Here is a 26,076-nt window from a genome sequence, read left to right on the forward strand (position 1 = left end):
CAGACACAGAAGCCTCTCTCCAAAAGTCACCATGGGAAAATCACCCCGACCAGACAGAAAGCCCCATGACTCTGCAGGCGGAACCTCCACAGGCTGGCCTAGAGCGGCAGAAGCTGCTGGAATGTTTAAGCAAAATTCCTTGTGCCTCTGGCCCCTTGGCAGCCATTATTACTGCTCTCTGGCCCCGGCTGCTTATCCTCAAGGCCTCTCAGATCGCCACAGGGAGTGGCCTCAGATCTCCCTTCCATAAACACTTGTCACAGTCACCCATTAGCACTCATCAGATGCTAGAATTACTGAACATATGAAAGCAGTGTGGGAATTTAAGAGTTTGTCATCTTTTTTCCAATAGAGTAGGGGCCTTTATAGGGTGAGGGTGATCAGACAAAACTGAGATCTCTATTCCCGGAGAGAAAGAAAACTTAAAAATCATTTAATTATGACATTTGGGCTTCATATTAACAAGTTCAATATTTTCCAACAGCCTTCAACAAAGCCTCGCAGCCTCCAAATGACTTCAGTTTTCTTCAAGACAATCCACTCTGTGTCTGGGGCATCATTCTGATTTACAGAGCATTTCAAAATATTTATATTTTTTTAGGGTTTCCATCACAGCTTCAGCCAGTAACCTGCTGTGTTTGAAAATGTCTGGGCAGTAATTGTCATTGTTTGCAACAGCTATTTTGGACTGTAGTGAGTCCTGTGGCATTTCGTAGAATGTAGGAATGCAATTACTAAGGTTGTATACATAATCCAAGTGACCTCCTGGCTTCAGAAGCTCAACCCCTAGGAAAAAAAAGGATAACAACAGCAAAACTTTTGTTTAATTTTTCTTCTGTAGTTGGTCAGTGGTAGGTGGATTATATTATGGCCAATTTGGCAAAAAAATGATTAGTATAACAATTCCTTATAAGTACAAAACAATGTTGGTTTAAACATTCAAGAAGGAATATGCCTGGGATGATGGGCACTTCTGACCCACTTTCGTACCTAAGTGTTTCTGGAGGAAACTGGACACTGAGGGGACGTCTGGGTCCTGGAATGACTCATCCTCATGATGATTGCTTTTTACCAATTAGAAAAGGGCACTCTAATGTCATTTAAAAATATGTTGCTAACAGCTAAGGGCGTTAGGTTTTAAAAGAAACAGGACAAAAACCGATTCAGTAAGAATGAGACCATTTTGGAGTCAGTAAATGAATGTACAAATTGCTCTGCATGTCATTTGAGACTGAGGTTTCTTGGATCTTATCCGTTTCGGAGAGGCTCAGATTACTCCCAAATTATTTTCTCTCCCCACGCTCCCCTTTTTAAAATTTCAGATACTATCTGGAAACTGCACTGCTAAAGCCCGCCGATAGTGTGAAAAAGAGTTGTTAGACCTAAGTTCAGATCCATAAACAGAATCTCTTGATTTCCAAGCAATCAGTGGTTTAGATCACTCTGTTGCTAGAAATAAGAAATTGTCCTGAACGATTTCAAATCTTTTAAAAAGAAAAACACAATAAAGTGTCAAATAGAAATATCCATGATCATTTTCTTGGTACCTTCCAGGCATAATGCATCAGCTCCCACCTCATCTCTGTCTACCCCTGTGTAAAAGTGCCTGTAGCTCTGAGACCCGGTGGCTGGAGCCTCTGGCTGGAGCTTTCCTTCAGGCTGAGCTCTAGATGGAAGTCGGGGCTCTGTTTGCTGCCCAGGGCCTTTTCATGATGACGGTCTTTGCTTTCCAGCTGGTTTGTAGACTGTCAAAGTGCCACCAGGAAACTGCAGTGAAGCTGACCCTAGTGGGTCCTCTGAAGGCCTGTGGGGGCGTGAACAGTGAGAGCAGTGAGAGAGCCCCGGACACTCTCATTGCTTGGGATTCATCTTTATCCCACTTTTTTCCCAACCTCCTCACTACACCTACTGTTTTCTCACCCCTGCATGGAATTATACTAAGTATAGACAACCCCCAACCCCCCCCCCCCACCCCTCAGCTCCCAAAAAACCACACATTTGTTCTGAAGCGCTGCTGTAAACTGCCGGCCTGGCTGGTTCTGGCCAAGCTCCCTAGACATCTATGAGAACAGCAAACGCCAAGCCAGGAGCACACACGGGCTGTCTCCAAAGGAAAGCACTGCCAGCGTGTCTCAGTGGGGGAAGAGCTTCGTCAGGACGGGCTAATCATTCCCAGTGAAGCTGGATGCTGCAAGACTGCGTGGAGACAGCTGTCAGACCTATTGTTCAGGAGGTGGCAGCAAGCCCAAGGGGCTAGGGAGGGGGTCCCCAAGCCCAGACTCCAGTGGCGCTCAGATAGTGGTCATGATGATTACATCTAAAGTGTCCACCACCTAAAGAGGTGGCCGCATGTGCAGTCTCATGAGAAATCCTCCAGAAAGCTCCAGCAGGAAGTTCTTCTTAAGGAGAATCTGAAGTTTTTTCTATTCAGATTGGGCACATGACCAAGATAAAATGTGTTAGTGGCTACTGTTTACGTAAATTGTATGGCTCTGAAATGGCAATTTCGTATCCAGACAGGCATATCTGTCAGCCAAAGGAGCTTTTATAATGTAAGCTTTACTAGGTACTTCCTTTCTCTTTCATGTATACTCAGTTACCCTGGTTTGTCCTTTATTACTGTAAGCATGGCTTTTGATCAAAAGAAATGAAAGCATTGACATTTTGGTCCATTCATTCATTCATTTTAAAAGGAGGCTGATGCTTTTGTGATGTAAAGATGTTCCATGGGAAGCAATGACAGCCTTTGCTGGAAGAGCGGATTTAACAACAAATACATTATTCTTGCAGAATTTTTCCTTGTGCCAGGAAAGCAAAGGACTCTGAGCTTCATGGGGGAAAGAAAGCCGCTGTGTCCATGTGAACACAAGGCAGGGGAAAGGACTCCGGACCTTGCCAGGCTCACTCCAACCATAGGCAAAATGCCTCACACCACGAGCTAGCAAATTATATCTTCAATATGTCTTTAACTCTTTAAAATTTAGCTACCAGGGGACTGGGGAGGTTACAGATTTATCATCTGTTATTTATGCCTGAGTCTGAATAAAAGATTTGAGAGCAGATTTTGATAGAAGAAAATCATAGAATGTTAGAGTGGAAACAGTTTACAGAAAGAATATCAAATCTAGGCCAGGTGCAGTGGCTCATGTCTAGCACTTTGGGAGGCCGAGGGAGGCAGATGGCTTGAGCCCAGGAGCTCAAGACCAGCCTGGGAAACATGGCGAAATCCTGTCTCTACAAAAAAATAAAATAAAATAAGAGAAATTAGCTGGATGTGGTGGTGTGCACCTGTAGTTCCAGCTACACAGGAAGATGAGGTGGGACGATCGCTTGAGCCCAGGAAGTCAAGGCTGCAGTGAGCCGAGATTGCATGACTGCACTCCAGCCTGGGTGACAGAGCAAGACTGTGTCAAAAAGAAAGAAAGAAAGATATCAAATCCAATGTCCCACTCCTACATTATACCTTTCTAAGTGGCCTGTGAACAATACCAGTCTATGGGACAGTTCTGTGGCAGGGTTCTTCTTTGGAATTTGTAGGGGAGGAAAAGCAATATCTTTTCCTGTCCATCACAAGGTTCATGGCTGATACCCCTATAACAAAAGACAGATTAAAAAATGAAAAACATAAGAAATTTATTCAACCAAAGTTTTATGTGACATGAGAGCCTTCGGAAATGAAGACCCAAAGACCTTAAGAAAATAATGAATTTTTATGTTTAGGTTTGGCAAGGAATGGACAGTCCATGTGGAGGTATAACTGGAAAAAAAGGGGGTCTGACCTAATGGTAATAAACTGTGGGGACCTTAGCCAGGTCTGTTTGTTCAGATGCTTCTTGGCCTCTCTGTATAACATGCCTTCCCTTCATGCATAGGGCAGGACACTGGCCACATGAGGGTCTTTGAAAGAGAGGGAGCAGGAGAAGCTCAGAGAGACCTTTCTGCTTCTGAGCTTTTTATAGTTTCCTCCAGCTTTAAATACTCAGTATGCAAAGGGGCCATATTTTGGGGTTATGTGACTGTACTCCATCACACTTTATCACCAAGTGATACTGTTCCTAATTCTGTTATTTGGAGCAAAATACAAGTTACTCTTTTCTACCTAAAGGCCTTCAAATATTCAAGGATAACTACCCTGTTTCCCTTGGTTCTGTATTCTCTAGGTTCTGGTCCTTGTTCCTTCCACCTCTCTTTAAATGGTATGATTTCCAGGTTCCCTCACATCCTACCTGCCATTTACCAAACCTAATCCAGTGGATCAGTGTTCTTAAAATAGAGTGTCTAGCACTGAGCACAATATTCCAGATGTTCTGTGGCACACAGAGGGACCTCTGGAGGGGGGTCCCCAGTGGCATGCTATGAATATTAGGCATTGCCCATATCTTATTTAATATTAGCCATGATTTTTGATAAATATCTATGGAAGACCTGTTTGTCACATTCGAGAATAACAAAACTAAGTAGAATAGCAAATGCAAAAGATGTCACAAACAAGAGACTGAAGCATCAAGGAGTAATTTCCTATGGATAAATATAAATTTTTTCATTAAAAATAAGTACAGGATGGGGTTACATGTCTTGATACCAGTTCATAGAAAGAAAGTTGGCCTCAAGCTCAACATGAGAGCAGACTCTGAGAAGATAACTGTATCGTTTGGAGTACAGAACATGGGGTACCTCTGTGCTCCACCCAAGAGCTGGAATATTGTGCACCGTTCTAGGCACCACAATTTATTTTATTTTATTATTTATTTATTTTTTTGAGACGGAGTCTTGCTCTGTCACCCAGGCTGGAGTGCAGTGGTGTGATCTCGGCTCACTGCAAGCTCTGCTTCCCGGGTTCACGCCATTCTCCTGCCTCAGCCTCCCGAGTAGCCGGGACTACAGGCGCCTGCCACCACGCCCGGCTAATTTTTTGTATTTTTAGTAGAGACAGGGTTTCACCATGCTAGCCAGGATGGTCTCGATCTCCTGACTTCATGATCCACCTGCCTCGGCCTCCCAAAGTGCTGGGATTACAGGCGTGAGCCACCACACCTGGCCTATTTTATTTTTTAAATCTGGTCAAGTGCAGTAGTGAGAAGCGGGAAAGGATAGAACAAGGAGTTCAATCTGTAACTGTACAATTCATTGAGATCACTGGCTACCTTCAAACCAACCTCTAGGCACCATATTTTAAAAACACTGAGCCACTGGGCAACTCCTGCTTTCATCCCTTGATTGCCAGACCCGTGTATCTTCCTTTTGGGGAATACATACATATAAAAGACTTTGATCAAAGTAAACATTGCATCACAGAGGATGGGGCCTCATCTTCTTAAAGTGTCTAAGCTGGGACTCCAATTCAGTATTAAATAGGCAGTTTCTATGTCCTATCAGGCTGGGAGCTTCTGTGTGATATAGTAGGTGATATGACCAGTGGATCCCATGATTAAGAAACCCATTCTCTCATCTCCTTTGCTATAAAGTGGGCCCCTGCTCTAATATGATGTTATGTAGATCTTATGCCAACAGATCAAATGCCCCAAAAGCTCTCAGATCATGGGGCTAAGGCTCTTAGGACATGGGATGCAAATCTATATGCAGACTATGTGTCTATCTATTCCTTTCAGAATGAATCATTAGCCCTTCCTAAGTGGAAGGGACTCAATGAAGTCAATTTGCCACCAAGTAGATGGTTGGTCTCCTTGATGGATGGGACCATATCAGTGACTGAATATTGATCCCTGGTGCAGTCAGATTGGACATTCAGTAGCAGCAGACACAGTTAAATCAATCTTGGTAAGTGGTTGCCCACAGTGTTGGGTCCATTTATAGTGTCCATCTCTGCCACTAAGACCACGTTGTTCATTTACTCATTGGCATGTATCTGTCTGTTTTTAATGCCTCTACTGTAGAAGATGCTCTCTGGTGAGAATAAACATGCTATATTAAAGATCTGCACTCTTTGCACCCACTTCGATATATTCATCCATATGCTTCTATCCCAGAAAACCTGTCCCTACATTCCCATATTTCTTCTGACAAGCTTCTGACAAGCTGGCCAGGCCATTCACCACTGCCTATCAGTCAGATTATATTCTAACTTGAGGCCACTTCTCTATCTACACAAAGTAGATGATCAGGTACATCACTAAAATCCCTGCCTATTGGAAGCATTTTCTTTCACCATTCTCTTTCAAGACCACTTGTGAGTCAGGTTGTAGTATAATTGCATCTGTTTTCTGCTTTCACTCACATACCAAGCAGATTTACGTGTGAACGAAGCTCGGGTTTTCTCCTCCTCTGAGAGCTGGTTTTAAGGACTATCTCATGCAGCAGTAGGTGTGTGGGAGGGGAGCTGATGCAACAGCGGTGGATGACACATGGGTGTGCACATGCGTTCTGGTCCTATTTGTGCTCAACCCTGGGTAGATTGTTGCTGGGCCCTCTCGACCGTATGACTTGGTGAGTCACATAACCACGCTCATGATGAGCAGTTCTGGACACATGGTGTCCCATGGTCAGATACTTGATCAGGGCCCAGTAGCATGCCAGGAATTTCTCCCATCATCTTGGGATTCCATATTGACTTCGATTCACTGTCTGGGGGGAAGTTTCGGACATTTGTACTTCACAGTCCCCATTATGATATTCCTTATCCCACAGGCTAATCTGGGGTCACACCAATCACAGTATATCTTTCCTAATTATGCATTCAGGAACAGGGGAAATGTCCATGGCCCCAGTGGACCCACTGTGAGTGGGACCATGGCCCATTACATTCTATTTATTACTTCCCTTATTGCTATGGTTGGAAAGTTTGTGTCCCCCCAAAATTCATGTTTTGAAACTGTATCCCCAGTTGTATGGGGTATGATGGTATTCAGAGGTGGGGCCTTTGGGAGGGGATGAGATCATGAGGGCAGACCCCTCATGAATGAAATTAGTGCCCTTACCAAAGAAGCCAACGGAAGCTTGCTTGCTCCTTCTGCCAAGTGAGGACCCAGCAAGAAGACACCATCAGTGAATCAGAATGTGGGCCTTCCCCAGACACCAAAATCTGCCTCCAACTTGATCTTGGACTTCTCAGCCTCCAGAACTATGAGAAATAAATTTCTGTTGTTTATAGGCCACCCAGTCTATGGTATTTTGTTACAGCAGCATGAATGGTCTAAGACACCAAAATACGCCTACACTAATAGGGAGTCATGATGATGTTTTGGGTCTCTGGCTTGATGTCATCGATGAGGTAAATCAATGTCAGCTCAGACCTTCTGTCCAACAGTCCTCAAAATATTGGGCATTCCCCTTTCCCCAGCATTCGGTCAACCAATTAAATGTCTGTAGATCCCTTTGAGGGAGTATTTGTGGAATCATTACCATGTACATCTATTAGGGTATTTTAGGATCCTTCTATTTTTCCTTTTAGTGGTTTCAGGTCTAAAAACTGGCTCAGGTCTGGAAATTGGATAAGGTAATGGCTTCTTATTAGGGCAACTTCCTCCAGCTTCCTGATCACTCATCCTTGGTTCTTCTGATAGTACAAGGAGAACACTACTCTTGTGGGCTGCTCATCTATTCTGCCCCACTATGATGGTTAATTTTATGTGTTAACTTGGCTGAACCAAAGTGCTCAAATATTTGGTCAAATATTATTCTGGATTTTTCTGTGAAGGTGTCTTTTTGGATGAGATTAACACTTGAATCAGTGGACTTTGAGTAAAGCAGATTAACCTCCATAATGTGGTTAGGCCTCATTTAATACCTTGGCAAGGACCCCAGAAGGTGATGTTGGCAAGGAGCCCAGGGGTGATGATGATGTACGTTCACCTCCTAGGGTCCTTGCCAAGGTATTAAATTCTGAATTTAATTGATAAGCTCTCCTTTCTCAGTCAATAAACTCTCCCTTATCCAATCTTATATTCTAGCTTCCTTAATCAAGTACCTTCAGAATTCAGGGGAGGTGTACTCCCCTGGCTCCTGCTGGGGAAGGCCTTAACAGAACAAAGCTAACCTCCTCAGAGCCAGAAGAAATTCTTCCTGCAGAGTTCTTTGAACTCAAACTGCAACTCTTCCCTGGGTCTCCAGCCTGCCAGCCTACCCTGCAGATTTCTGACCAAGCCTCCACAATGATGTAAACCAACTCCTTAAAATAAATAGATTTTTCTCTATATGTACTCATGCTGTTGGTTCTGTTTCTCTGGGGAACCTTGACTAATATACCCATGTTTTATTATCTATCTCCATAACTCTCTGAGAATCAGGCCCGCTTGGCTGCCACTCCCATCTTATCACATTAAAATAATTGGATCTATAATTACTGTTTGGCTTCTGAGGGTTACATGCCACTGTCTCAAATCTATTGTTTCAGGGTTGTAGCATCCTCATTGCTATCAGGGAATCTGATTCTGTAATGGCCACTATCAAACGTCTACTAATGATGTTGCTGCCTCCTCACTAGTGCACCCCTGCTGGCCTTGGTAAATGATTATTGTGTTAGTCCGTTTTGCATTATTATAAAGGAAAAGCCAAGGCTGGGTAATTTATAGAGAAAGGAGATTGATTTGGCTCTGGGTTCTGCAGGCTGTACAAAAAGCACGGTGCCACCATCTGCCTCTGGTGAGGCCTCAGGAAGTTTTTGTCATGGCAGAAGGGAAGGGGAGCCAGCGTGTCACGTGGCAAGTGAGGGGGCAATCAAGAGGGAAGGAAGGAGGTAGCAGGCCCTTCAAACAACCAGCTCTTGTCTGAACTAAGAAAGAAGTCAGTCATTACCTCATTACTGTTGGGAGGACACGAAGCCATTAATGAGGGATCTGCCCCCATGACCCAAATACCTCCCACCAGGTGCCACCTCCAACACGTGTATCGTATTTCAACATGAGATTTGGAGAGGACAAACATCCAAATGATAGCAATTGTCTGAATCCATTTGGGTTGCTATAACAAAATACCATAAACTGGGTTGCTTATGAACAACTCAAATTTATTTCTCACAGTTCTAGAAGCTGGAAATTCCAAGATTAAGACTCTGACAGATTCTGTGCCAGGCACTTCTAGATAACAGTCTTTTTGCTGTGTTCTTACGTGATGGAAGAGGTGAACAAGCTCCCTCAAACCTCTTTTACAAGGACATTAATTCCATTCATGACAGCAAAGCACCCATGACCATCTCCCAAAGGCCCCAACCCCTAACACCTTGGGGATGAGGATTTCAACTAATGAATTTCAGGGGGGATGCAAACATTCCAACCATAACGATGATGAATTCTCTGGACCTTCCCATGGAACATAATCATTGATAAGTTTTTCAGCCTCACATAGTATATCTACTTCAACATGCCCACCTCTCCAAGTCTTTTAATTCCTCCTTCACCAACTGCTACAGCAATTCTGGAATCTCAACCTCACTTAGCATAACCATCACTCTTTTCTTGCTACTAGGAGCTATCCTAGCAGTGACTTATCAATTAAATTCAGAATTTAATACCTTGGCAAGGATCCCTCAAATGAAGTCTGTCCACTGACAGCACTCCCAGAGGCTGGACAATTTCTTTCTTGTCACCATAGGAGTTAATATCAAGATTTTGCAATTATGTAAAAGTCTTCTTAATTTTTTTACTTTAAAACATTTCTTTTTTAGAGATGGGGGTCTTTCTATGTTGTCCAGACTGTTCTTGAACTCCCAGCCTCAAGTGATCCTCCCATCTTGGCCTCCCAAAGTGCTGGAATTAAAGGCATGAGCCACTGTGCCTGGCCTCTTTGATTATGTATTTAATTTTCAATAACCTCTCATACTTTTTAAGTTATACATAGTCTTCTTTGGCCTTAGCTGTGAAATCTTGTCTGTATTTCCTCTGACATTTTTGAAATCTTCTTTCCTTAACTTTAGGTCACATGGCAGATTGAGCTGACATAGATTAGACCCCTTCCACTGTAAAAAGAAATATGAACTATAATAATAACCAAAAATTGATGTAATATAGCAGTAATTAAAAGTTGCTATGTTGGCAGCCAACAGAGTGTAACACTGAGGGCCTTTTGGGGTAAGGGTCTAGGGTTTTAATGAGGTTCTACTGACCCTAGACCCTCACCCCAAAGGCCCTCAGTGCTACACTCTATTGGCTTTGGAAGGAAATATGGCCTTGGTCATGTCAGAATTGATCCTCTTCCATAAGGCTCAAAGCTTAAGAGACATTTCAGTTGATCAAGAAACAGGAAAATTTAATGAAACACTTCTTAACTCATTTTATAATACTAGATCATAGAAAGACATTACTAGAAAAGCAAAGTAAAGACCAATATTTCTCAGGAACACAGAGAAATCATGAAGAAAAAAATGTAGCAAATCGTATCTAACTATATATATAAAGGATAAAACATTATTATGATCAAGTGAAGTTTATCCCAGGATTGCAAGATTGGTTTAATATTTGAAAACCAATCAGTGTAATTCACTATATTAGTAAACTAAAAAAGAAAAACCATATGATCATTTCAATAGATGCGGAAAAAGCATCTGACAAAATTCTATACCCATCCACGATTAAAGAAAACAAAACAAAACACAACAACCAAAGAAAACCCCTCAGCAAACAAGGAATAAAAGGGAACTTTATCAACCTGATAAAGTCAATAGAGAAAAAACCTTACACTTAACATCATATTTAATGGTGAAAGACAGAATGCTTTTCCCTTAATATCAACAAGACAAGAGTGTCCATTTTTCCTAATCTTATTCAACATAGAAATAGAGGTCCTAACCTGTGCAATAAGGCAAGAAAAAGAAATAAAATTATATAGGTTGAAAAGGAGTAAAACTGTTTATTTGTAGATGACATGACTGCCTACAAAGAAAATAGTAAGGAATAAGCAAAAGAGCTAATGGAATAAAAAAATACATTTAGCAAGGTTTCCAGATATAAGGTCTATGAACACAAATTATTTGCATTTTTATATTTAACAATATTACCCCTGTGCTCTTCCCAAACAAATGCCAGGAGGTTTCTGATGTGATGATATCTGGGAAGCTTTAGTATTCCAGGCTTTAAAATCAAACTGAAGCAAAGGTTATTTTTAGTTGACTAGCCACTAGTAACTATGAAAGCACAATTTATTTTCCTTATGGTTTTCTACCAGATCATATTATTTAATTCATTCCTTTACGTTGATTGTTTCTTATATGTCTTTTTCATCTTTTCTTTTTTCTTTTTCTTTTTTTTTTTTTGACTTTCTAGATTTCTTCCATTCTGCCAAGAAAATCATCATCCTCTCTAGTATGCTAGAGAATAGGCCCATGCCTCATGAGCCTTTTGGCTTCCCTCAGCAGAGAGACCAGCCTGCCTCAGCAGAGAGACCAGCCTGCATCTGTAGTGAACACACTTAGGGACTACGCTAAGTAGGAATCAGAGTCCTTAAATGTAAGGTCCCTGGAGCAGTTTCCTCAATATAAGCAAGCAGGCCTTAGCTCACCCTTCTTCACACAGTTCCTGGTAACTTCCACAGACTTTTCCTTGTAAACCTTCTAGGGTCACCCATTATGTAGCCATTACCTTACTGCCCTACAGTAGATTGTTAACAATTAAGCCGTTATTATTATTATTTTATTTTTATTTTTTAGACAGAGTCTTGCTCTGTCTCCCAGGCTGGAGTGCAGTGGCGCGATCTCGGCTCACTGCAACCTCCGCCTCCCAGGTTCGAGTGATTCCCCTGCCTCAGGCTCCCGAGTAGTTGGGACTACAGGCATGCGATACCACGCCCAGCTAATTTTTTTGTGTATTTTAGTAGAGACGCGGTTTCACCATGTTGGCCAGGATGGTCTCGATCTCCTGACCTCGTGAGCCGCCCGCCTCGGCCTCTCAAAGTGCTGGGATTACAGGCATGAGCTACCGTGCCCAGCCCAATTAACCTGTTATTAACCACCCCTTAGGCACTCCCAAAGAGAACTTGGTAAACTCTTTCCTTTTCCCCTTTAAAGTGCACTTAATTTGTTGCAGTCACATCATTCTGAATGTAATTCCCATGAATTCAGCCATCAAAAAGACTAGATAAGAGAGTGACATCAGTGAAAATGGTGGAGTGGAGAAAGCCAAAGTTTGTTCCTCCCTAAAAGCAGCAAATAAATTAGCAAAAACTATCAGAATCAACTTTATTGGAACTCTGGAAATGAATCAAAAGTTTACAGCAAGCAGTTGAATGCTAAGAAAAAAAATCCCAGCTGAATCTTTTTTTTTTTTTTTTTTTGAGACGGAGTTTCCCTCTGTCGCCCGGGCTGGAGTGCAGTGGCATGATCTTGGCTCACTGCAACCTCTGCCTCCCGGGTTCAAGCAATTCTCCTGTCTCCGCCTCCAGAGTAGCTGGGACTACAGGAGCACGCCTCCACACCAGGCTAGTTTTTGTATTTTTAGTAGAGACGGGGTTTCAACATGTTGACCAGGCTGTTCACAAACTCCTGACCTCGTGATCCGTCCGCCTCGGCCTTCCAAAGTGCTGGGATTACAGGCGTGAGCCACCATACCCCGCCCTGAATCTTGATAAGAGAGCTTTATGGCATTTTATCTTAACTTTGACACCATACCTCAGCTTGTTGGCAAAATTGAAGACAACAGCCCACATTTCTGGTATAGGTTCCTAATACTGAAGGGAGCAGAACAGATCTTATTCTCAAAGATTTGTAGTTGTTTTGACCTCTCTCAGGGTTCTCTGAAGGACCAGTTCAAAGGACTTCCCTTTATGTAACCTAATCTGGAACTCTTCCCGGACTGAGGTGGCTACCCAGGGGGCATTTGCTGAAAATACCGAAAGGCAAATGTATTAACCATTGCCACCTGGAGCAAGTCTTTGTCTAGTAAGTTCAGTGCTTGGGCTTCCTTGGGAATAGTTTCTATTAATTTTTTCCCTGTGTATGGGCCATAATTTCTTGTTTCTTTTCCTGACTCATAATTTTTTTGTTGAAAATTGGACATCTTAGAGCTTTTAATGTTGCAGCTCCAGAAATCAGGTTCTCTCTCCTCTCTGAGATTTGTTGTTGGTATTGTTGCAGTTGTCATTTTTTGAACAGATTTTGTAAAGTCTGTGTTTGTGTGTGGCTACAGAAGTCTTTGTTCATTTAGCTTAGTGGTCATCTAGTGATTCAACAGAGATTCCCTGAAATAATTGGAGCCAAAAACAAAAACCAAACTCCCAGTCTTTGTAGACAGGCTGTGTGTGTATACTGAGGCAAGCCTTCAACACTCAGCCAGGCAGTTTACACTGCTGTCTTTCTCTTGCCTGCTCAATTCTGCTGTTGAACCTCTCTAATCAATTTTTTTAAATTTTGGTTATTATACATTTCAACACTATAATTTCTGTTTTTTTCCTATAATTTATAAGTCTATCTATTGATATTCTCTATTTGGTGAAACATCATTCTCATACTTTCCTTTAGTTCTGTGTACACGGCTTTCTTTAGCACATTGACTATACTGAAAATGTTGATTTGAAGACATAATGGCTGAAAACTTCCCAAACTTGATAAGAGAATCCCAAAAGCAGTGTGAGAGAAGTGACTTATCATGGACAAGGGATTCTCAATAAGATAAACAGCTTTCTAATCAGAAATCAGTGAAGCTAAAGGGTAGTGGGACAACATACTCAAAGTACCAAAAGAAAAAAAAGAAAACAAACTGTCAATAAGAATTCTATAGTTGGCAAAACTATGCTTCACACAAATAAGGGAGAAATTAAGACTTTCCCAAATTAACAAAAACTGTGATAGTTTATCACTTGTAGACCTGCCCTACAAGAAATCCTTCAGGCTGAAATGAAAAGACACCAGAAAGCAACTCAATTCCACACAAAGAAATAAAAAACACCAGTGAAGGTAACTACATAGGTGAAGACTCAGTTTTAAATTATTTTTGGCTCATAACTTTCTTTTTTTCTATATAATTTAAAAGACAGCACCCATTCTACCAATCTCTGCATCTTCATTGGAGAGTTTAATCCATCTACATCTAATATCGTTAATTATAAAGAAAGACTTACTTCTGCTAATTTTTATTTGTTTTCTATGTATCTTCTAACTTTGTTTTGTTTCTCAGTTCCTCTACTACTGTCTTGTTTGTGTTAGATTTTTTCTAGTGTACCATTTTGATTTCTTTCTCATTTCTTTTACTACGTATTTCTTAAATATTTTCTAGTAGTTGCCCTGAGGATTACAATTAACATCTTAATTTATAAAAATCTACTTTGAATTAATATCAACAGCACACAAACACTTTGCTCCTATAGAGTTCCACTCCTCTCTCACCTTGCTTATGCTGTTATGACAAATTACATCTCTCTATATTTTATGCCCATCAACATTGATTTCTAATTATCCCACGATGCAGAAGTACTTCAACATATGAAAATCAATCAATGTAATATGCCATATTAATTATGGAGAGAAAACCCACATGATTACCTTAATTGATGTAGAAAAAGCATTTGATAAAATGTAACACTCTTTTATGACAAAAACAGTTTAAAAACTAGGAATAAAAGAAAACTTCCTTAACAAGATAAAAGCCACATATGGAAAAAACCCACAGCTATCATTATACTTAATGGTAAACAATGAAAGCTTTCCCCTAAGATTAGGAACAAGACAAGGGTGTCCATTCTAGCCACTTCTATTAAACATTGTACTGGAAGTTCTGGTCAGAGCAGCTAGGAAAAAAGCGGGAAAAAAGAAATAAAACACATCCAACTTGGAGAGGAGGTTGTAAAACTATTTCTATTCACAGATGACATAATCTAATATAGAGAAAATTCTAAAGAAAACATACAAAAATCAGTTGCATTTCTATACAGTAGCAATGAAAGTTATAAAAATAAAATTAAGAAAATAATTCCAACAAATGGTGGTGAGACAACTGGATAAATGTAACCGATGAGATGCAAGAATGAATGAATTTGGATCCTCACTTCACACCATATACAAAAATTAACTCAAATAGACTAAAGACTTTAATATAAAGATTAAAACTCTTGGAATAAAACATACGGGAAATCTTCACAACTTTGGATTTAGCAATGGATTTTTAGATATGACACCAAAAACAGGAAAAATAGATAAATTGGACTTTATAAAAATGAAAGTCGTTCATACATCAAAGGACTCTACCATGAGAGTAAAAAGACACTCCACAGAATTGGAGAAAATATTTGCAATTACATATTTGATAAGAGTCTAGTATTTAGAATACATAAACACTTACAACTCAACAACAAAAAGATGAGTGACCCAATTAAAGAACTGTCAGGGATTTAACAGATATTTCTCCAAAGAAAATATACAAATGATAAATAAGCACATGAAAAGATGCTCAACATCCTTAGTCATTAGGGAAATCAAACACACACACAAAATGAGTTACCACTTCACACTTACTAAGATGGCAATAATAATAAAATGGAAATTGAGTGTTGACGAAGATGTGGAAAAACTGGAATCCTCATACATTACTGGTGGGAATGTAAAATGGTCCAGCCGCTACGGAAAATAGTTTGGCAGTTCCTCAAAAAGTTAAACATGGAATTATATGACCCAGCAATTCTGCTCCTAGGTATATACCTAAGAGAATTAAAAACAGGTGTTCAAACAAAAACTTGTGCATGCTTGTTTATAATAGCATTACTTGTTATAGCCACAAAGTGGAAACTACCTTAGTGTTAATCAACAAATGAATGAATACCCAAAATGTAGTATATCCATACAATGGAATATTGCTCAGCCATAAAAAAGAATAAAGTATGGATGAACCTTGAAAATATTATGCTAAGTGAAAGAAGCCAGACACAAGGGCCACATATTGTATGATTCCATTTATATGAAATGTTCAGAATAGGCAAAGCAATAGAGACAGAAAGCAGATTAGTGGTTGCCAGGCTGGAAGGAGGGTAGAATGGGGAGTGACTGATTAATAGGTACAGAATTTCTTTTGTGGGTGATGAAAATTCCGGAATTAGATCATGATGATAGTTACAAAATCCTGTGAATGTACTAAAAGCCACTGAATTGCACTCTTTTAAATGGTTAAAATGGTGATTTTTGGGGGAGGAAAAAAACTAAAATCTAGATTCAGAAAGAAAATTAAAAGATAAGAATGATATTTTTATCCTCAATGCCTGTTGTTATACATTATAAAATTGACCTTGCAAAGTTAAAGGAAGATTTTGCTGCAAATCAAATTATGGTGACTTACACAGGTATAGAAACTGTGTATTCCAAACTTCTTGAAACAATCTGATTTTACTTAATTGTATTATTTTCAATAAAGGTGATTCATTATATGGTAAACAAAAAAAGCCTAGACAAATAGCATACTTAAAATTACAACAGTCAGTGATTCCACCTGACTTTCTATTCATTAAGAGTGTGTCCCAGAATGAAGGTAAATTGGTAAAAAGACATAGATGATTAGGCTGGGTACGGTGGCTCACGCCTGTAATCCCAGCACTTTGGGAGGCCGAGGCGGGCGGATCACCTGAGGTCGGGAGTTCGAGACCAGCCTGACCAACATGGAGAAACCCTGTCTCTACTAAAAATACAAAATTAGCTGGGCGTGGCAGTGCATGCCTGTAATCCCAGCTACTCAGGAGGCTGAGGCAGGAGAATTGCTTGAACCGGGGAGGCAGAGGTTGAGGTGAGCCGAGATCGCACCATTGGGCCATGAGACCTAGGTTTGATACCTGACACTGGAAAGGGATTAACCATGAAGACTTCAGGAAGTCACTTAACCTCTCTTCAGCTCAATTTCTTTATTGAGATGCCAATCTACATAGACTAATAATTAGCCTCAGAGGGACTAGCGTATAGTATACATGTAATACATTATTATAATAATTTCTATAGATTGGCCAGTATGGGAAAATAAGAGAAAACTACCTCAAACCTGCCAAAGGAAGTTATGGCAAATTTCCTAGATCTCAATTGTCTTAAGCCAGCCAGGCTGACAAGGGAAACACATTCTATGCAAAAGGAATTACATATGCAAAGAGACAAAAGTATGGAAGATGATGACACGATATTGTATCAGGAACACAACATTGAGGTAACTTGGTCAGGGCATGTCCAGAAGGGGCAGAAGGTGAGCTGGAAAATGTCAGTTGGGGCCAGATCATTACAGAGTACTCCATCTTGAGTATATCACTTAAGAACTTTAAGAAAAGGAATGCAGTCAGCTTTGCATTTCTAGAAAGATAACTGGCTGAATGGGCAGAATGGATTAAAGTGAGAGGCAGTTCATCAGGGTAACAAGTTTGGAGGCTAGCACTTCTATACCAACAGGATTGGCATAGATGGAGACTAGAAGTGTAACTGACAAATGTTATTGATCGAACGGATATTGGAGGAGAGAAAGGAGGCATCAAAAAGTAACTCTAGGGTTGGGCGTGGTGGCTCACACCTCTAATCCTAGCACTTTGGGAGGCTGAGGCAGGAGGATCATTTGAGGTCAGAAGTTTGAGACCAGCCTATCCAACATGGGGAAGCCCCATCTCTAATAAAAATACAAAAATTAGCTGGGTGTGGTGGCACACGCCTATAATCCCAGCTACTCAGGAGGCTGTGGCAGGAGAATTGCTTGAACCCAGGAGGTGGAGGTTGCAGTGAGCTGAGATGGAACCACTGCACTTCAGCCTGGGCAACAGAACAAAACTGTCTAAAAAAAAAAAAAAAGTGACTCTAGGCTTCTAGATTGTGCTCCTTGGAGGATAAGGACCACAGGAAGAGGAGCAGTTTGGGATACAGTCAGAAATATAATCAGCTCTCTGTATCCATAGGTTCCACATCCCTGGATTCACCAACCACAGGTTGAAAATATTAGAAAAAAATTGCATCTGTACTGAACATGTATAGACTTTTTTCCTTGTCATTATTCTCTAAACAATACAGTATAACATCTACTTACATAGCATTTAGATTATATTAGGTATTATAAGTAATCTAGAGATGATTCAAAGCATATGGGAGGATGTACGTGGGTTATATTCAAATGGTACACCATTTTATATTAGAAACTTGAGCATTTAAAGATTTTGGTATCCACAGGAGGTGGTGGAACTAATCCCCCACAGATACAGAAGGACACCTGTATATATGTGGAACCCAATGGGGAAATACACATTTGAGAATAGGTGGTAGCTGGTATCATTAATTCATTATGTCCAGCAAAGTATTAAGTTCTATGATGCTATGACATGGACTTGCTCTTAGGGATTTATAGACTAGTGGGGATAGGTAAGATATTTCAAAAGCAGATATGTTAAGATATGTGAAAAGCAGTGTTGTAATCAATGAAATACAGAATAGCTAACCCAGATTAGGAGTCAGAGGAAGCCTCTCTGACAATGTAACATTCCCACTTTGACTTTAAGGGCAAGTTGCAATTAGCTGGAGAAGAGAAACTAGGCAGAATGAACACTATGTACAAAGGCCTAAAGGAGAGAGAGCACTGCCCCTGAGGACCTGAAGGACATTCAGGAATACTATAGCAGGGAATGCAAGAGATGGAGAAAAGAAGCAAGCAGGAGTGAGGATGTGAGGGGCCTCATAAGCCTTGGAAATAAATCTGGGTGTTTGGGTCGGGAGTATCTTGATAAGACTGAGTTCTAGAAAGGTCATGGTGCTGCACCAGAGAATGGCATAAAAGGGTGTGAGGTTGTTTGCAGAAATCAGTTAGAAGTCTTTCAGTGGCCTGGATGAGACTGACGGCAGCCCGTACAGAAGGAATGAAGAAAAAAACAGATTTGATGTATTAATCAGAATTGTTTCAAGGAGACAGAAACCACCTCAAAAAGTTCAATTAAAAATGAGAAACTTCTTGGCTTCAGTAACTGAATCACAGACAAAGGAGTTGCTGGCCAGCAAGGGATGGATGGGGGAATGGAGTGCTGCCAGGACCCCTTTTCTACTTTTGCCCTCATCTCTGCGCATCTTGGAAAGTTTGCTGTTCATCTTTCAGGCCTGGTAGGGTACATGGCCTGTTGGTGGCTCTGAGATCACATCTCTACAGCTTCTAACTAAAGGAGACATTTTCTCTCTGATTCAGAATAGATTCAGAATACAAGTTCCCAGGAAATGCTGGGATTGGCTGGGCTCGGATCATATGCTAATGTCTGGACTCAATTCAGTGGCCAAAGTACCTCTCCCCTTGGAGAGATAAGAGCATTGTCTAAGGGACATGGTCACCCCAATGGTCAAGGAAGTAAGGTCTGTTACCAGGAAGGCTGTAGGAAAATGCCGGCAGTCCCGGGCAGACACAAAAGCACTCTGGATATTCAGGTGATAGAATTGACACAAAAGCACTTCAGATATTCTGGTGGTAGAATTAACCGAATTTGTTGATTGACTGATTGTGGGGGAAGGGCAGCAATGAGCCAAGGATGACACTTAGATTTCTAGCTTGGGCAAATGGGAGGATGTAGGAGCCATTCTCAGGGACAGGAAACACAAGAATAGAAAGAGATGGTTTGAAAGAGAAAATGAGTTCAGATTTGTACCATAGGAGTGCTGAAGAGCACATGGGACGGCCAATTTGAGATGCCCAATAAGGGCCTGATGCACAGAAGAAACAGCCAAGCTGGACAGAGATTTGGGAATCATCAGCACTGGCAGGGTCACTACAGCCCCAGGATTGGATGTGATCTTCCAGGAAGAATGGAGACTGAGAAAAGAGGAGGAACTCTGGGGGCACCAACATCTAAAGGAAGATCAGAGAAAACTAAGAAGTAGCAAGAGAGAGGAAGAAACCCGGAAAGAATCCTATTATTGTGTGAATTATGGTTCATAATGGTTATGAAAGCTAGCACGGAGAATTAAAAAGTGGTGGGAAGTGGAAGGGAGAAGACATGCCCTCTAGTTTCTAAGAAGCTCACAATCTGTAAGACCAGATAAGATCAGAATACATCAGCTAACAATGCAAGTTAATGTATGACAGGTACCAACATGAGTTCTAGGAGGAGGAAGACAGCAGGAGCATTATGGATTGGGGTAGCCAGGGGAAGTAGGATATAAGTAGACCCTAAAAAGGGGTAAGACTTGAATAGCTGGACACTGGGATTGGAGAGAGGAAATTCAGGTTAGAGGAATTTCAGGTTGGAGGAATTTCACGCACAAAGGAGGAACTACACCAGGAGCACTCAGGAGATGTGCTTATGTTGGGGATTGATGACAGATTATTTTAGGAGGGTAAGCTTGGCCAGATGGAGAGGGCTTTGAATGCCAGGCAAAAACACCTGGTAATAAACTTTAGTTAGTAGGCAGCCTTCAAAGGTTTCAGATACTCCCTAAAAGAAACTGACTTGTGTTATTTTCTTACCCCGTCAAAGCATCCCTGTGAGACCAGTCCCTGTTATCTAAACGTATTTTTCTCCTATCATGTCGTGTCTTCCTTTGTTGACTTTATTTCTAAAAATATTAGGTGTGACTCTGACACTTTTGGTATCTGGGACTGCTCAGAAGCTTCCTCTAGCAGGTAGTTAAGTTTTCTTTTCTTCTATCCTATTACTTCCAGTTCCATCCCTCAGGGACCATGAGAAACAATTCCACTTCTCCTTATGTTTATATTCGGAGGATGCTTATAGAGTTTCCACATTCCCTGTGCTTTGAGCTCAGCCAAGGTATACATACTTAATTCTTTTAATCTCTCCCCCTAAGTCACTCCCTCTGGCCCCTTAAGCATCCTAATTGCTCTTCTCTGAAAGGCAGCCAGCTCATTATGTGCATCTTTCTTGGGAGGCAATGAGGAACACAGTATTCCCCGTGTGGTCTCACTAGACTCATATATTACCTCCCAGTTGCATCCCACGACTGGACATGTGGAGCCGCACCCCTTCTGCTCCCCGCTCCCTACAGTGCGCCCTGGCCTCAGTAAATCCCTCATCTCAACAGGTTATCTCCCATTTCCAGGTGGCCTGTTCCAAAGCTTGGAACCTGTGTTTACCACATGTTCAACCCCCAGCTCCCGTCTCAGGAGGTCTCTTACTGGGGAAGGTGGCCCGGAACCAGGACGAGTATCTGTGGAAAATTGCAGCTAAGCTTGCGTAAGTAAACCTTGGAAGAGGAGAGGCTGCGGAGTGCCCAGAATTAAGAGATGCCGCGTCCTGCCATGAGCTCCCCGGCCTGCCCGGCTGTGACAGTATTCAAGAAGGTGCAACTTGGAGGCTTCGCCTCTGTTTCCAATTATCCCTTTTATCTCTGCTCTAGCCCCTCTCCTTACCTAAGTGTTTTCATAGCTCTCAGTCATTACTGTTTAGCTTTGTGAGGATAAACGTGAAACCAAACAAATTATACATATCCTGTCTCAAGATGTGTTATCACCCTCTGACTAGAAACCCCCAGAAGCCTGCGGCTTTTGAAAGCTCTAGGTTTTTTTTTAAGCTTTGAAAAAAAAAAAATGGTGGCAGAGGTTAAACTGCCTTTGAGAACGCCAAATGTTTGGATTTCAGTGAAGGTTGACATGGAAACCCACCTGAGGCTTCCTCGAGTGTCTCGGGAGGAAATAAAACCCGAGCTGGATGCTCCTGCTGCTGGGGGAGGAACAGCTCCCAGGGCGGCCAGGTGGGGGCAGCGGGGCCTGAGGAAGCTGCCCGGGGCCGCACAAAAGGGAAATCGAGGAGAGGAAGCCAAAAGCCAGAAAGGGCACGACGGGGGCGTGGGTGCGGGTGTCCGGGGAGACCTCGGCCGTCCCAGAACTTCCCAGGGCCCGGGGACCTGGGCCGCCCCGACTGGAAAGTTGCTGTTTTTACTCGAAGCCCTTTCTGTGGGCAGTTTAATAACAAACAGCGGCCGCGGCAATGGCGTCCGCGCCGGCAGCGTCGGGGCGCCCGGAGGCGGGGCGCGGCGGGGCGCGGCGGGGCGGGACTCTCCTCCCGCTCGGGCCCGGGGCGACCGGCGCACCCCACAGCCGCTCCCGGCGGCCGCCGAGGCGAGGGGCGGCAGAGAAAGGTCGGGAGCACTGAAGCACCGGGGTTGCCGGAGGCGAGGGCACCCAAGTTTATGCAGCTTGGGGTGGACGCTCGACTGCCGAGCTGCAAATACACAGAAAGCTTTGCCCACCGCTCGCCCCGTAGGTTCATCGCTTTATTCCCATCTACACCCAGGCACAGGAGAACTAAAGTGAAGAGAGTTATCTTATGTTGGTTTCTTGGGGAGGAGGCGTGTGGAGGGGAGAGAGCCCTCCGGGACAGACGAGGGAGAAAGGCAGAGGGAACCCATAAGGAGAGGAAGCAGGACGCCAGTGCTGCTTCCTAACGCCTCTCTTTGTCTCCATTCAACACGGATTCCTCCCCATGGTGGGCCAGCCTTAGAGAACCCATAAGGAGAGGATGCAGGACGCCAGTGCTGCTTCCTAACGCCTCTCTTTGTCTCCATTCAACACGGATTCCTCCCCATGGTGGGCCAGCCTTAGAGAACCCATTCGTCTTTGCCCTCAAGGCCACCACAGACTCTGTGTTTCTACCCTGAGTACTAGAGGATGCCCTAGAAAAGAAATCTTGAGGACCTCTCTCTTTGAGACTTTGAGGGCCTCCACCTTCCAGCCACTGTTTCGTCCAAGTCTGGGTTATCCATTCAGTAAAGGGTTGCCGGATGAAATACAGCACACTGAGTTCCATATAAATATCAGATAGACAACGACAAATTTTGAGCATAAATATGACCCACACAAAAATTCGTGTGCGTTTGTTTGTTTTATTAACTCTAGCAATCCTAATTCTGTACGTATTTCTGATTCTTCTTCAATTCCCGTCCAGACAGCAACCCTCTGAGACAGGAAGGGAGCGTGCTCTCACCAGGCACCATTTCCTGCCTCTCCCTCGGTCCCCTCTAAAATTGGTACACCTCAGGTGTTTTCTAGGGAAGTCCCACCGTAAGTGGAGAAAAAATAAAGATGGGAGTAGAGATCAGGGGTGAAGTAGTTTAAGGTCACCTAACCAAAAATTGGAAATTTCAAACGCAAGAGCTGAATTCTCCTTTATTGGAGGAATTAACAAGATGTGCTGTGAACATAAGAGTTAAATAGTAGTCGCCTTTTGTAAGCAACTCTAACTGAGGTTTACATTTGGGATTAATAGTAAACTCCCCAGGCCTTACTGACAGAAGAATGTAGTTGCCCAAATAAACAATGTTTTGATCGGGACTCGAGACCAACCCTCCGAGCACTCAGCCTCTTCCTAGCAGGAGCATTTCCCAACTCTGAAGTAATTTGTAATGTGCTGGGAAAACATTTTCAAAAAATCGATATCTAAGATACCATAAAAGGGAAAACAGTTCTCGCTTTTGAAGTAAGAAATGCCATTTGCAGTAAAATTTCTTCCGTTTGCATTTCTGAATTATGTCTTGATAAAGCTAGGCTTACAGTGCCTGAGTGCTGCCTCCGACCTAGTAAGGAAGAGTCTAATGGAACAGTGTGGGTCTGGGGTTTACTGTCCTCTAAATATTATACTGTCTTCTTGGTACATAAAAGTAAGAATACCTCCCAATGATGGGATTACTGTAACTGGCCTTTACTTCCCACTGTAGGCTTCCTGGAACTGGCCTTTCAGACTGGAAGACCCCTCAGCACAATTCTGTCACACTGTCTCTCAGCGGCCACTGTTCCTTCAGGGGTAGAAAAAGTTAACATTTCCCAATAGCACTTTGACTAGAAACATGAATGTGCTGAGAAGCACAGAAAACATATTGTTTTACTGGGAGGTCTCAAATGGCTCCGGGAGGACTCCCTTGAAAAGGCCCTGGCTCCAGGTCAAACTCCAAAAGTGCTGCTCACTCTGCCCCCTGGTGCAAGTCGGTGTGCGGCTCACCCGGAAAGGAATTCTTCCCCCTTTCCAGGTGGTGTTGTGGACAGCTTTGGAGGACCCTGCTTCCCAGGGGACCAATGACTGTTTATCTATGTGTCATGAGCTGAAGGCCTGAGGATCTGAAGATTTGGATTCTCCTCCAGTTCACTCCTTCAACAAGTATTTGTTGATTACCTCCTGTGTCCATATCACTCTTCACCAGGCTATCAAGAGAGGCAGGCTTGTGGGTGAAGGGGGAATTCCGAGTCATCGTGGGGAGTGATGAGGATGGGGAAGGGCAAGGAGAGAGGATGGGCACACAGGAGCTGAGCAGCAGTAAAGCTGCGGTATGCCCATGTCTAGCACTGTGGCTGGCACAAAGCAGATGCTCAGGAAATGAAGCATTCTACTGCAAATGGTGTTTCTTACTTCAAAAAGAGATGGAGGTGGGTGTGCTCAGGAAATACTTGTTAAATCTCTTTAAGGATGAAATATTCTGGGTGAATTTATGTTATTCCTAAGCCAACTTTTTTTTTCCAACTTATTAAGTATCTTTTATCGATACTGTTAGGTAAACAGGTGCATAGGAGAGCCAGGGTGACACCATTTTAAAATCAACTGTATCTTAAATCTAACAAGGCACGGTCATGACCATGTCCTAAGATGTTTACAGCTAAGGAAGCAGCTTCATAATACCGGCAAGAACAAACTCCTATGACGACAAAATGCCCAGATGCACCAATATCACAGGATAATATATACTTTTAAGATGATTATAGCCATGCTTTCATGTGCCCACACACTAAAATGCCAAGGATAACTTTCATTATATCAACAAAGTAATACATTTTGTCACATTGTCAGCCCACCCACACATACATATAACTTAGCTTAACCTGTACATAGATAAGACCCCTATAGAAGAATTTATAACAAAGATGATGTATTCCTCCTCTTGCTTTCTGAGGACGCCCTACTTTGTATCTGAGTAGCTTTCAATAAACTATCTCTTCTCACTGTACACTGTAACTTGCCTTGAATTCTTTCCTGTGTGAGATTCAAGAACCCTCTCTTGGGGCCTGGATCAGGATACCTTTTTCTGGCAACAATACTACTTTAGTAATGTTGTGTACTAAACAAAGCTGTTTTTTTTTTTTTTTTGAGACGGAGTCTTGCTCTGTCACCCAGGCCGGAGTGCAGTGGCGCAATCTTGGCTCACTCCAAGCTCCGCCTCCCAGGTTCACGCCATTCTCCTGCCTCAGCCTCCCGAGTAGCTGGGACTACAGGCGCTTGCGACCACACCGGGCTAATTTTTTGTATTTTTAGTAGAGACGGTGTTTCACCGTGTTAGCCAGGATGGTCTCAATCTCCTGACCTCGTGATCCGCCCACCTCGGCCTCCCAAAGTGCTGGGATTACAGGCTTGCGCCACTGCGCCCGGCCACAAAGCTGTTTTTTGGTTTATTTTATTTTTCTTCTTGGATGGTTATAAACGTCGCAGCATGTCAGACTCAACATTCCGATCTTGGATTGCAACTGGCCGGTAGTGAGTACTGCAGCCAGAGGTTGTAGGAGATGGGAGTGAGTGTGCATTGACCCAAAGGCAGGCCTGGCATTTCTCATGAAATCTCTTATAAAAGTTTCCTTGTGGAGTTCCCTTATTCCTTATGGGTTAAGGATTTATTAATCCATAAGGAATAAGGGAAATCCTTAAGGATTTTGTCAGACGTGGCTTATCTAAGTTTCCTTACGGAGATGCTCTATCTCACTGAAATCTAGCAAGTGATGTTTGGGCTTAGGATGGGAAGGCAAGGAAAGCAGTTAGCTAGAAAATTGGTATTCGTCGGGAGCCTACTAAGGAATGCAGTGTGGGTATCCAGCTCATGACAACATGCAGGTTGTTTAAGTTTGCTTGAATAAAGTAGACAGGCCTCTCCGTCTTTGGCTGGCAAATAAGAACATATCTGGGAGACACCCATCAAATCCACATGGTTGGCTGCTCACTCTGTAAGAGAATTTATGGAAAAGTTTGTCCAGGAGTTGGCATAAGAAACAATGCTACTGATTATTCAAACAATTAGATATTTATTGATTCCAGACAGAACATTCCATAGCACTCGATGTGGTGGGAGATGGAGGAGGAGGAGAAGGCACTGTCTCTTCCTGTTGGAAACTTGTTGAGTAGTTGAGGATTTGAAGCTAATACACGCAAAACAACCAAGTACCAAGTACAAGAAGGGCCTGGGTCTGAGGGGTTGGAGTGCAAGGAGGGACCTGAGGTAGTAGTGATAATATG

General features: G+C 42.5%; 1 long non-coding RNA gene across 1 annotated transcript; it reads right to left on the reverse strand.

Moving 5' to 3' along the window:
* Window positions 1-414: 414 nt before the first annotated feature.
* Window positions 415-21,796, reverse strand: LOC129528087 (uncharacterized). Its single transcript, XR_008673283.2, has 3 exons — window positions 21,474-21,796; window positions 3,464-3,591; window positions 415-1,804 (listed from the first exon to the last, which is right to left on the reverse strand). It is a non-coding gene; the product is annotated as an uncharacterized lncRNA (long non-coding RNA).
* Between the last annotated feature and the right edge of the window lie 4,280 nt (window positions 21,797-26,076).

Source organism: Gorilla gorilla, chromosome 19 (genome assembly GCF_029281585.2).
Source record: "Gorilla gorilla gorilla isolate KB3781 chromosome 19, NHGRI_mGorGor1-v2.1_pri, whole genome shotgun sequence".
Taxonomy (NCBI): domain Eukaryota; kingdom Metazoa; phylum Chordata; class Mammalia; order Primates; family Hominidae; genus Gorilla; species Gorilla gorilla.